This window comes from Thermobia domestica, chromosome 16, assembly GCF_964235325.1.
Source record: "Thermobia domestica chromosome 16, izTheDome1.hap1.1, whole genome shotgun sequence".
NCBI classification, from domain to species: Eukaryota; Metazoa; Arthropoda; class Insecta; order Zygentoma; family Lepismatidae; genus Thermobia; species Thermobia domestica.
In genome coordinates this window covers 99,077,978-99,093,131 of record NC_137469.1, presented here as the reverse complement: position 1 = coordinate 99,093,131, position 15,154 = coordinate 99,077,978, and the positions used below count along the sequence as shown (strand labels likewise).

The following is a 15,154-nucleotide window of genomic DNA, read 5'->3' as shown; positions in this document are numbered from 1 at the left end:
AAGCGAAATTGAAACAAGTCCATATAAGTATACTGAGATGGGTTCGGGTTAAGTTCCAAAGTTGGGCGTCCGTTTCCAGCAAAATTTTTAAAATTTACAGGAAAGATATGGACAATTAGGTCGTTTGTGTGCTTGATAATATATAAGAGTCTCGAAAAATCTATTTGTGTTATATATAAGCAGTTTTAAACATGGGACTATACGGCGAGCGGAGGGAACTACTTGGCGCAAGGGGTAACCGAACAGTTGCACTGTGGGAAAGAAACTAGCAGTTATTTTATCAACATGGTGAATGTACAAGTGCAATGAGCTAACAGTTTTAACATTTGTGAAGCAATACGTTGATAACGAGCAAAATCCTTTAAAAGTTTGTGAAGAGCACGGATTAATGAACCTAATAACAAATTGCAGAAAGTGTGCAACGGAGATAACAACAAAAAAACGTGGGGAAAGCGAACGCCCAACTTCGGAATAAATGCCACTGAGATACTCAGAAACGGAATAGGGCGAAATTGTTGTCATTATGCACTGTCCAATAAACGTTGCATGAGACAAAATTTATAAAAGCCATATATTTAATTATATATATTATATAACATATTTAGGCTCTCTTTCATTCATTCTATCATATCCAATGAACAAATTTACAATCAACAAAACATGTTTTACATACACTTAGCAAGAAACAAAGAAACAAAAAAGACAAACTTTTCTCAGCTCCTTTGTACACAATTAACGTGAAATATATATTCCAATATTAACTGTAAAAAAAGAAAAAAAATATTACCTTAATTTTTCCTAATACCAAGCTAAAATAAAGATGACATCATTCTTCACACGCAACAAAACCAAACGCGGTAAAGCTAAATTCAAATGCGCAACAAAATCCCCCTTCAATAACACTTCCCATATGATGACAGTGAGTGAGTTAAACTTTCTTCTTCTCAGAGCGTTCTTTCCCACATAACTTAGCAGAGACAAATTTTGGGGGAGGGCTTGTTCCGTAACCATTTCCAACAACGCAAAGCAAACATTGCTATTTAATTGGCGATAATAGGTATAAGTTATTATTAACTTTTCATATTCCACTTTGTGTTTTTCTTGCAACTCTTTCGAAGGCTGGTAATGAATAAAGGTGGAGTCTCTTTCCATACAGATTTGCGTCAACGTAACTCAAAATCTGTTTTTTAGTTTCAATGCAGAGCCGTTTTGAAGCATTATTATTGCCCCAGTAAAGAACTTGACTACTACATTAGTCAAATCCCGAATAAAAGCGTGTGATTTTGTACAATTTTGATAGCACAAGCTTTATGAGGAAGGATTAGATATCTACAGGCTGTAGATATATGCTGATGTGAGGTTTCTGAGGTAAGTATACATTTTATTTCATTTAATTGATGAAGAATTATAGTAAAAATTAGTGATGAGCAAATGCAAGACCAAGACCAAGACCCGGGTGGTCTTGGTCTTGGTCTTGCTCTTGCACATCCAGTCTTGGTCTTAGTCTTGCACTGGAACCTTTGGTCTTGGTCTTAGCCTTTTTCTTGGTCTTGGTCTTGGTGCAAGAGTCTTGCAAGTCTTGCTTTTAAGAAATCTTATGCTTTTCATAAGTAAATTTTACTCTGGATAAATTCTACAGTGCGGAAATAGTAACGGAAATACAATGTATGTTTCTAAATTAAATATAATTTACTTTCGTGTAAGTATGATTATAGTATACAACATAGGTGATAACATTTATTATTTTTTGAATGGGTCCTCAGGCTTCACTACTTATAAGATAAATTACAACGTTTCGTAATCTTTTTTTACATTTTTTAACAGATTCAATACTCTACTGGTTCCCAAATTGGGGAGACGCATGAAAGAAAATCAAGACGGGACAGATTATTGAAATACAATAAATTGCTAAAGGCATCAGATTTAACACTTAAAGGCATCAGATTTTTTTTTTTTTTAATTTTCAACTAAAAGATTAGCTGATCTTTGTATTGAACAAAATTCCAATTAAATATTGAGATTTTATTTTACTGATTCCAATATATACTACATGGAAGAGAAACGTGTACATTACGCAAAAGCGATGAAAAAATATCAGAGGCTTTCGATAAAAGGAGAGAATTAGCTGGGTTGAACGGAAAACGAATGAGAAGGTGTTAGAAATAATAGCAGTAGGGGAGAAAAGAAGAATTTTAGATATAATTAAGAGGAGGAAAAGGAACTGGTTGAGGAGGAACTGAGGAACGTGCTAGAGAATATGATGGAAGGAAAGAGAGGGAGGGGGCAAAGGAGACTGTAGTTGAAGGAAGATATTAAAACAGAAAATTGATACGTCACGACGAAGAGACTAGCTGAGGACCAACGTATATCGAAGCTTCTGAGTTGCAATAAGTGACCTGCCAATAATGGTAGACTAGATATGATAGCAATATGTTAGCAATATTGACCAAAAAAGAGACACAAAAATTAAAATAATAACGATTAAAATCAAAACCTCTTAATATTTTAGTATAACTTGAGTAAAAACTGAAAACGACTCAACTGTCCTTGTCTTTGTGTAAACTCAACTTATACAAATACCTTTGACCTATTTTTAAAATACAAAAACACAGCATCAAACTCCAAGTTATTTGAAATAACTGTTCAAAATCACTCTCACTTGTGAATATGGATTATTTATTGTTGTATGTTATAATGTTATATCGCTCAATCCTCGTGTGCCATATACCTGAGGAGGCTAAAAGTTATATTGATAAACAATTATTCAACGTATAAGCACCCGCCCATGAAAGCAAACTTGCAGTCACATACACAAGTTTTTGTCAATGTCATGAAAATTTTATTTCGATATTAATTTTTTGAGCACACATTAAAAATTTCTAACGGATGCTTGATCCTTGGAGCCAAGGCCACACCGATATAGTCGGCACCTATGGTCTGCGGAATTACCGATGTTTAATACTACATTTCTTTTTAGTTTTAGATAAAGAACACCACTAATATGTTTTGAAATGATGTAATGTCTAGTTTTACGTGCCACGATTATGCACCGAGGCTAAGAGAGATGGCGATGATGAGAAATGAATGAAATTGTGGAATGAAGAAAGTAGGAGGAAACGTGAAAACCCCGAGAAAACCTACGCACACGGTCTCTATCCACCAAAAAAGATCACATGGTGCAAGCTCGGATCGAACCAGAGACCCTAGCACCAAAAGTGAACGCTCTACCACTGAGCCGGTACTTGTGCAAGACTCTTGCGCAAGAGTCTTGGTCTTGGTCTTGGTCTTGCAGGTACGGAATTGGTCTTGGTCTTGGTCTTGCACCCCTTGGTCTTGGTCTTTGTCTTGCATCGGAATTCCTGGTCTTGGTCTTGCATGCAAGACTCTTGCAGAAACTGCAAGACCAAGACTATTGCGCTCATCACTAGTAAAAATACATTTATAGCATGGTAGAGTAAATGCTTGCAATATTAATCTGTACGGTTTCCGATGTACTGCAGTACCTGTTTATGTATTATTACTGTTATTCAAAATTTGTTCTATTCAGAATTTGTTTATTCAGAAATTTTGATCTGAAATTCGGATTCAAGACTTTCAATTTGATAAATTTAGCTTCAAATTCTTACAACTGATGCCATTACACAAATTTCAAAAAAAAAAAAAAATACATTTAACGTTATTGTCGGAAATTAATCGTAAATTGCATTGCGATCACTCAAGTCAATATTTAATTGGTCCCAAAATGCAAATTTGTTTTCTCATCTCATTTTTGTTCTTTCATTACCAAAACATACTTCGTTCCTTACAATTTATGGTATATTTAATTGAACTACCGTTTAATAAGATCTATGTAGAGGTTTTATATAGAAATAACCATTACACTTCCGTTGAGCAGTAATTGTTCATTAAGCTTTATCAGACGGGACTGAAGTAAGCCTACGATTAACGATCCAAAACTCACGACGTTACTTAACGATCGTGTGAGAAGTAACTTGTCCTTAGTCCAGGTTGAAATTTTCTCCCGTCCTTATTTTTATTCTGACTTGTAAGAAATAGAAGCAGCTTCTACTTTCTCCTGGACTTGTGTGCAACTACCAATCACAACGCGCCCGACAACATTCAATTGTATTTCTAGTTGTAATTTCAAAACAATGGGGAGTTCGACAGTGGCCGTTATTGCGAGTGCCTCGTGTGTTGTGGTGCTCTGTGAGGAAGAGACTTGAGTGGGATTTCCTATACACCTACACTACACTTACATTTTCTTTTACATTTACACGTACATATATCCCCTTCTTTTTTATACTTTCTTTTTTTATTTTACACTTCCCACTTTTCTCTAATTTTTCCCCTGTTCAACCTGGCTTTCAGCTCTCTTTTACTGTCTGAACTTCTTCCCCGATGTTGACCTTTTTTTGACTTTGACCTTTTTCCCGATTGTGTCCTTTCTTCCGAATTGTGTCCTGTATTTTATTCAAGTTTGTTCCTGAATCACAAAATCCTTCGTGTGAGGTACACATAAGACAATTTTGCATTTTTAGCACACATGACTTTGCACCTACCTATTTGACCGATATTGGTTTCAAGACAAGACAAGGCAAAACAGTGATTCCCGGACAAGAGTATTAATAGAGTCCATTGAGATAATATATAGACCTAGAGGTGCCCTAAAGCGAGATCTTTGATGGTATCGAACTCGCAAAAATCGAATCGATCCGCCATATTGTGCAGGGAATAAAAGATAATGATAATGTATATTTGTGTTATGTGTTGATTATCTGTGTTTTGAAGAGAAATTTATGCCGAATGAATAAACTTTCTTTGGATTTTTATAATATTTCAAAGGTAAGTTATTTTCTTTCCTTTAAGGTTTAAATAAATAATAAAACGTGATTGTGTACTTGTAATAATATTGGGTGAATAGGCATATGCATTGCATTTACACTGTCAAAAAGCTCGTAAAGACTACTACCTAGAGAATTGTCAAACTGTTATTAAGTTTGCTTATTTATTAAATTGTATGTTTATGAGTTGGTAATTTTGCCAAAATTATAGAACCTACAAGTGTTCTGTGACACCTTGGCAAGGAAACTGTATGGTTGTAGAGGGAGTAGGTCTACTTTGCCTATGTTAAAAATTGCTAATGATGTCAATTACTGGATAAAATAATCCTCACTCAGTGTTAAAAGCAGCAATAGACATATCTCTCATACAAGTCGCACGTTATTTATCGATATTCTGTACAAAAAAAAAGTTAATTGTAAATGGGTTCACGTTCACTTTAGCAGACGGTTCTACCAAATTTTTACATATATCTTACATTTTCAGGATAGATTGCAGCTTTGTATTTTTTTTTAGCGGAGCATGCACTGAATTAGGAGCTCCATTACTAATTGTAGATTGACTTCAGGAGGGCTCTGTATAAGTACAGTGTGAACGTATGGCATAAAAACTGGGCAAGGTTCTAGAATACGGGTCCTCCTCCCATTTAGCTGTAATAAAGACAGAAATCAACGTGCCCTGCGGGGCTCTAACCCGCCTCCACTCACTCGGCAATACTCTGTGAATTAAAATTTAGACTTTGGTACAGAAAGGAACCAACCTTGCTACTAACCTATATGGAGGACCTGTGTTCTAGAACTCTCCCTTGCATAGTATTCGTGCCATTTAGTGGCCACCTAGCACAAGTTAGGACTATTGTTTAAACTTGGAGGGAGCAGCTTTTTCACCTACTTTTTTGCGATATTTTATTCCGATTCTGTTTCATTCCGGTCGTTGTATGGCTTCATACCTTAAATTAGGATCCATAGCATATGTAGTAGTAGTAGTAGTAACAGGTGAGAAGGCCCTCAGGGGTTCGGTAGGTTCTGTTCTGGACATGAAATGGGCAATCACTACCACTTACCTTTATAGTTGGAACAGGTCCCATACTGCCTACATAAAATTCTGTACGATACTGTCTTGACTACTTGAACACCACTATCAACTCATGTCTCCTGTGAATTATATAGGTCTGTTGTATTTTACCATTCTTGGCCCCCCAATACTAAACATTTACCCAAGTTCGTGTTTTATGCACTGCAGTTTTTAGGGAATGTTCTAGAACACAGGCCCCCCATAAAGATTAATACCTAGGTTGGTTCCTTTCTGTACCAAAGTTTAAATTTTAATTCACAGAGTATTGCCGAGCGAGCGCTAGCGAGTGAAAGCGGGTTAGAGCCCCACCGGGCAAGTTGTTTTCTGTCTATTACAGCTAAATGGGAGGGGGACCTATGTTCTAGATCCTTGCCGCTATGCAACCGAGTCTGAGCAGAAGCGCAGCAAGGGGGCCCGAGAGGGTGCTTCCGGAGGGAGCAGGCGCGTCAGCGACAGAGGGTATACACATAAGCGAGAACAGTGGAAGAGGACACTTACACATACAATACTTTCACTATAACTAAAAATTCATTTCAATATGCTGTACACTGCCAGTAATTACTTATATTCGCACTTCCATTCCCTCACGAAAAATGTTTCACCTATCAATTTTCTACTTGGTAGATCCGTTTGCTTGAATAAACCCTTTATATTTCATGTACAGTATTATATATATATGTTTGCATTGCTGGTGTTTGTTAGTTAAAAATCACAGGCGTTACGATTTACCTTCAAAAATAATAATTTCTAATTTAGTGTTGTAAAGCGTAGAACGGATAACGTAAAGGGTTGTTGCATTTGGTATTGTTCAAAATCTACGGTAATTTTTAGGCACTTGTTCCAAGTTTGCCTTCCACAGATTTTCTTGACTTCCACTTTTCTTTCATCTGCACCATTTGAGGAATTAAACTGAGTTAAATACCTGAAGGGCAGAGCGCTGAAAATATGACAAGTAATACAATATATATGGCAGAGGCGTAGATAACTAGCCCATCATATGTGTACCATTAGTAAGTGTAGTATTTTCTAAAACGTAAAGGACTAAAATGTTACTTATTGGCAAGTTTCGCAGGGTTGTTGTGAAGTTGACGCACTTCTCACATACAGCATTGCCTATGGTATCGTATTATAAATTAGAGAGCTCCCAACTGGGGGGTCCGCGCCATTATTTATACGCATAAACAATAGTGGGGGTTAAACACGTCTTACTCCGACTATTCTCACACACTACACGCTTATAAGACATTTGAGGTCCTTCACACTTCGACAGAGTTGACAGTGTAAATCATAATAATATAGCAGTTTTTAACTGTGTTGGAATATTTTTTCTTGAAGAACATTGGCAACACTTGTCGATCTTAACGCCACTACTGGCTATAAAGCGAAACAGTAGGGCATCGTAACTCAGTGGTAGAGTACTCTTAAAGGTAGGGTCCCTAGTCCAAACCATGTCCAATTCAAACTTGAGCTTTTAGTGAACAACGTGCTCTCATGTTTCCTCGGGTTCTCCAGTTTCCTCCCACATTCTCATTTCACCAATTCTTTCGTCATTCTCATTCACATTCTCAGAAAAAAACAAGTTTTTTTCGGGTTGGGCTCTTTAAAACCCACCTGGATTTTTGATATTTTGGTTAGTATATTATTGATACAACTAAGCTGATCTCACTGAAAGTGATTTTTACTAGATTTTGGAAAAATACATGAGTAAATACGGCTGCATTTTCGAAAAAAAAAGTGCTCGTAAAATATCCGTAATTTAACGCGCAAAGTATCGGAAGTGAACTTCCAACAATAAAACCATTTATTTTACAAAACATAAATTTAATTTGGAAATATTTCAAAATCTCATGGCACCTCTATAGACGTAATTATAATTTTTATGTATTGATTTATTTTTTTAAAAATATCAACACTCATTGATTTTTGTTACATTGTTTCAGGCAACAATAAAGTGGAAATCTCCAAACGTCTGATGTGTAGATTTTGAAGATCAGAGCATTCAGCGTGAGATTATTCAATCAAGCGAGTCAATTCCCAGACAAGTCGACAATCGTAATATGGTGTTGGAGTCGTGTAACACAACTTTACCTATCTTAAAGCAGCCTTCCCATGGTGTTCCTAATGTTGATACGCAGTCACTTGACCCTTCTTGCAGTGGAACAGAATTAACACCACGAAAAAGACTTTTGAAAAGGAAGTTGTTTGAAACAGAAACCAAATGTATGGAATCCAGAAAGAAGATGAAAGCATTGTACTTGAAGAATAAACGTCTTAGAGAAAAATGCGCAAGTATTCAGGATATTGTGCAAAATCTTAGAGAGAAGTGTAAGATAACAGAAGGTACTTTAGAAGTGTTGTTAAAATCAGTACCCCTCAGTGTGGAAGGTAATGCAGTGGTGGAATCGCTCTTGAGTCCGTCGGGTAACAAAAAATTTGATCCGGCTCTCCGAAGTTTTGCGTTTACACTTGACTTCTATTCCCCAGCTGCATATGCGTATGTTCGTAAAACATTTAACTGTGTGTTACCGCACCCACGGACTTTAAAAAAATGGCACTCTTCAGTGAGTGGAAAGTTATGCATTGTATATTCCTTATTTTTTGCTGATATATGAATGCATTGTTTATTGAATGATCTGATTCAATTTCTTATGCTTTTCGAAATGATATTGCTTGTGTAAATTTTTCTTTAACTGGTGACCTTGACATGTAGAATTCAAGAAAGGTTAATCAAGAATTTATTCTGGATTGTTAATATTACAAGGACTAACTATTTGTATACTTATTATTAAGCTATTTTCAGTTAATTTTTTTCTTTAAATTGATAGATCTTATGAAATGTAGGTCAATCTTATGTAAAAAAATCAAATCTGATAGAAAGAAAGTGGGTAAAGATTTTTTTAAAGCCTATTGACTGTCATGAAAACCGAAAGTGTTCATGGAAGCAAATATGTTGTATAAATTCAAAGTTCAAGTATTAAAGGGTAAACCTATGTAACTTCTTAGGGCTCGAATTTTGTAAAATCTGTTCATAGTACGCATCTGCATCATAAAACGAACCTACTGACCAAACGTAATGATTCTAGCTACCGTGGTTTTCGCTGCGCGTTGATCAGTGCGTATATCCCCCAGGTACCCTTTGAGACTTTGTAAAATCCGTTCTTAATACGTCTGTACATTATAAAAGGAACCTAATGCCCAAATTTCATGGTTCTAGCATCAGTGGTTTTCTCTGCTTGTTGATCAGTGTGTAAATTCTGTCCACCCCTCCTTATTTACCTCCTTAGAGTTCGATTTTTCCAAAATCCGTTTTTAGTACACCTCTACATTACAAAATCAATATACTGTTCACATTTCATGCTTCTAGCTTAAGTGCTTTTTGCTGGGGGTTGATCATTGAGTGAATGTGTCTGCATCTGTATTTCGCTTTTATATGTTTAGATGTATATGGTTTATTGAACGCTTCATACAAAAATTGATGTACAGCATTAGAAAACGTCTATATTGACAAAAGAGAAAAAATGCTTTATTTGTGGGGTTCTTTCTGTGACTTTCTACATCATACACAGATGCAATATTTAAAGCTTTAACTTCACATTTATGGCATTTGCTTGTTTTCATGAACGCTTATTAATAATGACTTTAATAGGCGAAAAAGACCGATCTTTACGCATCCCCCTTTAAAGTGGAGAATATGTGACAAGTATAAGACATTATATTCTGTTGTAAGAGCGACGACATTTCTGTATTTCTTGTATTTCTGAAGCATTGTATATACAAATGTACTCAAACCTAAATGAACAACTTAATAATGAATATAACTATTATGAAAAGTAAATTATGTATTCGTTTATTGACGTATATAAATTACTTCTATGAGCCATGTTCATGGAAATACATTTGCCAATTTGGCTTCATTCTAGTCGTTTTGATAGAAACAAAATGTAATTAAAGTAAATGAATTGCTATGACAGTATTTAGTCAGTAGTGAGTGTAGTAACTGAAATGAACGAAACATTTGCGCCGCTTTGCCACTAATATAGTTCTGCTCACGAAAATGCTACGGAATGCATAACGTACTGTAATAGTGTACAGATATTGCAGAATCATGTATGGTACTCAATTCAGATTACTGCATTGTGTGTGAAAATAAGCATTGATTGCTAGCGGGTAAATCCTGGATTCGTTATTCAAATATGTGAAAGTAACATTCAGTTTTCTAAGAGTAATCCTCATGGTTACTAGGGACCTAATTCCTGTCTTCACTCGCAATTACTACGTCATTATGTTGGGATTGGGCTTCGTTGTGTTTGTAAAGTTAAATAGGCTGAAGTTGTCTCCGTGAGTTCCTTTTCTAAGACAATCTAATACAAGGTAGGAAATTTCAATAAAGGAAGGAGGGTATTACCTCATAGCGAGAGTATGATTTTTGCCTACGAAATTCTTAAAATAGCAACGAATTCAGATAAAGGCTACCTGCGACGGATGTAAAAGTGCGATTATTTCTCATTTCTTAGTTTTTATATATATTCCGGATCGGAAAAGAACCACCTTTGCTCGCTTCGCATACAGACTCAGGATACTCTATTTCTTTTTTTCACACTGAATCCGAGTGTCCATGATTTTCTCTGTTTGTAGTGAGATGGTCTTACTATGTTACGCGCCTCTCGGTACAGTAATTCTACCATTAAGTAGTCCATGCTTTCAGTCGTCAAAACTTTCAATATTTAGCACGGGGGTGCATATTACTGCATGTTTATGCATTTAATGTTCAAACCTTACTGCGTATTAGGACAGATTTTATAGCGTTTAATGTTGTGTACAATAGCCCTCTACGTGAAATGTTTTATTAATTCAGCATTTGAATCGTTTATTTATGGAACAACGTTAACTCCAGAGACCACATTTAGGTGATTTTTCAATTAAATGGAATGAACCATCTTCGGGAGAATATTCAGGCACATTCATATAGAAACCTATCTTTTATTTATGAAAGAACGTAACTACGTTTTGTCAGAAAGTTAGTTATGAGTTTCAGATCATTATCCTGGTAAAAATAAAAAAGATAAAAAAAATAATAAATAAATTGATTCTTTTTAAAATTATTTGTAAATCAACACATTTTTCTCTCCTGAAAAAGCTTTGTCTCTGGAGTTTTTGTTTCATAAATTAACGATTCGAACATAAAATCAGAGGACTGAATTCAAAACACATTAAGGAGCTGTTGTACACAATATTAAACGCTGAGAGTTTGCTTTGAAAAAAAAGGAAAGTTTTGAACATGAAATGCAGAAACATGCAATAATATACCCCCTTTCCGAGATGTTCAGGTTTTTTTTTTTTTTTTTTGTATGAACTACTTAGGAGAGGAATTACTGCACCGAGACACTCCTACCTTATTTAGTTTCTTAGATTTAAAGGAAGGTCCGCACTGCAAGTGAGTCACTTACCCTTCTGTTCACAAGAGTTTGGACATCGCTTGATTTCCTGTGGAACGGATTTTCCATATCCTTCCCACTCCCCTCACCTCATAACTCCAGATGCCTACATACGGATTATGCTGACGGAAGCAATTTTCCGAACAGATAACTTTCTACCACTATACCGGAGTTAAGAGAAAAGATACGGTCATTTGCTTTGTCATTCCAGCAAACCGTGTTCACTAACATGTTCATCGATCTACAGGATCGCTATGAAGAATATGTGCGACATAATGTTCAACATTTTGAACACATGATATACAGGAATGATTCCTTGTAAATTTACAATAAGTGTTGAGTAACATTTAGTTGACATCCATTTGCCAATCTTTCTTATGTTTCATTATGTTGTACAATAAATAAATAAATATGTGATGTGAATAACGATGTGATTTCAGTACTGTTTGGTTTGCCGCATACAGTAGAACAAGATGTTAAAGTTTGTGACATTTGGTTACAATGAAGCCTACTTTGCATTTGTTTTTAAAGAATAGATTTTACAATTGATTGCAGTGAAAATAATATTGAAAAAGTATTGAACATATACAGATGGTGATCAGAAAAATGAAAACACCTGAACGAAATTGCAACTTACCAGATTAATATGGTGTCGGACCACCTTTCGCCTTCAGAACAACCTTGATGCGACGTGGGATGGAGGCATAGAGGTCGTGAATGGTAGCAAGTGGAATTTTACACCATTCCTCGTGCAGGGCATCGGCCAGTTCTGTGAGAGAGGATGGAGGTGGAAATCGTTGCCGGAGTCGCGTTTCCAAGACGGACCACATATGTTCAATTATGTTGAGATCTGGGGATTGGGCGGGCCAGGGGAGGTATTAAACTTCATCCCGATGTTCCTCAAACCACGCTGCAACAACGCCAGCTGTGTGAATGGGTGCATTATCATCCTCGAAGATGGCGTCATTGTCCGGGAACAACATCAGGACCATAGGATGCAAGTGGTCTCCTAAAATTGCGACATAATCGTTGGCAGTGATTCGTCCGCTAAGTGTGACCACAGGACCCAATGAAAACTATGATATTGCGGCCCACAGCATCACCGAGCCGCCGCCATGTTTCACAGTTGGGCGGAGACACTGCAGATCATAAGCTTCTTTGGGCGTTCTCCACACATAAACACGGCCCGTGGTTGGGAATAGGGTGAAGGATGACTCATCCGACCATATTACACGTCAGTCCTCAACGGTCCAAGTTGCATGGTCGCGGCACCATTTGCGGCGTGCGAAAGCGTTATGGTCCCTGATAAGCGGTTTGGCCCGTACAACACGACCCCGTAAGTTCATGTCATGTAATTCTCGGCGGACTGTGATTGTCGAAACAGGGTGGGGAAGTGCTGATTGAGTTCCTCCGTCACTTGCTCCGCAGTGGCACGACGGTTCTGCGTGACAATGCGCTTTAATACCCGGCGTGACCTGTCACTCATGATTTTCTTTCGCCCACTGTTCCGCTTCCCCGATGGGGTTTTCCCGTGTGTTATGTAGGCCGTCATCACCTTCGACACTGTCCCACGCGACACACCTAACACAGTAGCCACTGCCGTCACACTCACTCCACATAACCGCGCACCAACAATTTGCCCTCTTTGAAAATCTGAGAGGTCTCCCATTTTACACTACCTCCGTCTGCTGCAGCCACTGGGCACTGCTGTTCCACTGCGCCTAACGTAGTATGGAGACCGACCTAACACACCACCACCAGCGGTCCGGCGCTGCGGGCGCCACGACACCACTGCCAACTCATACATCTGACGTGTTCCCAACTACAGGTGTTTCCATTTTTCTGATCACCATCTGTATATTACCGTCCTATGCAAACGTCTGACAAATATTAAAAAAAAAAAAAAAAACTATATGGACGCCGAGTAGCCAAGCATGGACATTGTGAGTAGCAATGATTTGTACGACAATGTTTGCTCTGCATGAAGTTATAAAACATAAAATTTCGAACAACAAATAGTTACAAATATACTGAGAGAAGTTTATTTACTGTGGTAAATTTCTTAAGAATATAGTAAGCAATAACATATATTAAAACTTCACATTGTTTGTTAGAATATTTGGCGCTGCAATATCACAGATATTTGCGCTATGCTTACTTTCAAAATAGTTATCATAGTATGAATACACAGGGATAAAGATGGAATAAGGACTACAGTCAAATTAGCAATACAAACTGATCAGTTATTAGAAGAATCATTGTCACGAGGTGGATCCGGTGACAGAGAACGTTCCTGGTTTTCACATAATACGCACGCACAAGCATCAATATATTGAAACCTTTGTGTGACACGCACGTGGACACTCCTCTGTTCTAAACGTTTTGGTCTCTGTGCAAGAACAGCTAACCATTTCCAATATTTCTTCTTAAGTAATATTTTCTGTTGTCCATTTTATTTGGGCCACTCACCATTTGTACATTAACACTGAAGATGCATTTCTTGATTCTAAATGTTTCACTGCTTTTCCTGCGAGGATTTCTTTTTGGAATATGGCTACAGTCAATATATCCTACAACTCTAGGAAAACTACCCATTTGATGAAATTGAACTGTCCTCAATCAATCAAGAATGGGGAATCAATCACATACATCAGGCGACGAGCAAAGACTGATGATACTTTCCTCACAAGCAGGCAAATTGTTGGGTGGCTCATGAAATTGGTTATCTTCAATGTGTATCTGTAAAACAAGCACAGAAATACGTTACATAAAAAAAATTCAGGAATATTCTTTTTGTAATCTTTTTTGCCAATTTAGCAACTTCAAAATTTATTCAGATGATAAAACTGAAAATTATTCAGATGCACCTTTCCCGTGAGAAACAACGCTACCTATAATTATGGCAAGTCACATTTGTGTTTACTTTTCATTGTAGGAATGAGTAGATGAAAAATGGTAAAAGATTAGCTAATTTTTAATAAAATCCCTTTTGGAGCAGCCTGACTGCCGTTAAGTTTAACAACTCTAATTTGCAGTTTTTTTTTTATTATTATTATTATCTGAAAAATAAATTAAATTAATCAGAAAATGAAAATTATAACTATGTTTCTTAGATTGTTATTTTGCATCAAATGCTGTAGCTAAGACTCACCTACATAATTTTATCAACTACCAATTATGAAGATGCAATGGGAGAGTAGGAAGAAATACCTACGTGTATATTCTTTTCTTTAACAACTTGTATAGTTCTTTATCTTGTTGAAAATCATTGAACCATGAATAAATTGATTTATTCTGTTATTTTTGTTCTGAGCTATTTTCTAAAAGTATGATATAAATTAATTACGAAAGTGACTTTCATATTAACAAACAGTATTGCGAATTATGCGGTTGATTCATCAGAGATAAACTTTGATATCTAGCACTGAATCGTGGTTTCCAGCTGCAAAACTTTCAAGATAGGAAAAGAGCAATTATAGAAAAGATTAAAATATTGATTATTAGGAAAGATAAGACAAAGATAACAACATAAACCCTTTCTGTATAATTTGCCATTAAAATATAATCACATAATCGCTGGTACCTACTGTTTATGTGACAAAATTTTGCTGTGAAATGTTCAATACCATTAAATAATCGAAATTGCATCATGTGTTTAGTGATGTAACATTTTATTGGGGACTACAAAGCTTTATATTTTCTACTGGGTTATACGAAGTGTAACCCAGTATATGATAGTATGGTCTGAAATGATTTTACTACTGGTAATACAGCGTGAGCACAGAAACAGTACCTGATTTTAAAGT

General features: G+C 36.4%; 1 protein-coding gene across 1 annotated transcript in view; it reads right to left on the bottom strand.

Annotated features, from left to right (window-relative positions):
• Positions 1 to 933, bottom strand: part of LOC145673268 (chloride channel CLIC-like protein 1) — a 216,301-nt gene extending 215,368 nt beyond the window's left edge. Inside the window, exon 1 of the mRNA XM_081742804.1 lies at positions 788 to 933. The gene's annotated coding sequence lies outside the window, so the exon portion shown is untranslated. The remainder of the gene's footprint in view (positions 1 to 787) is intronic.
• Positions 934 to 15,154: the final 14,221 nt, after the last annotated feature.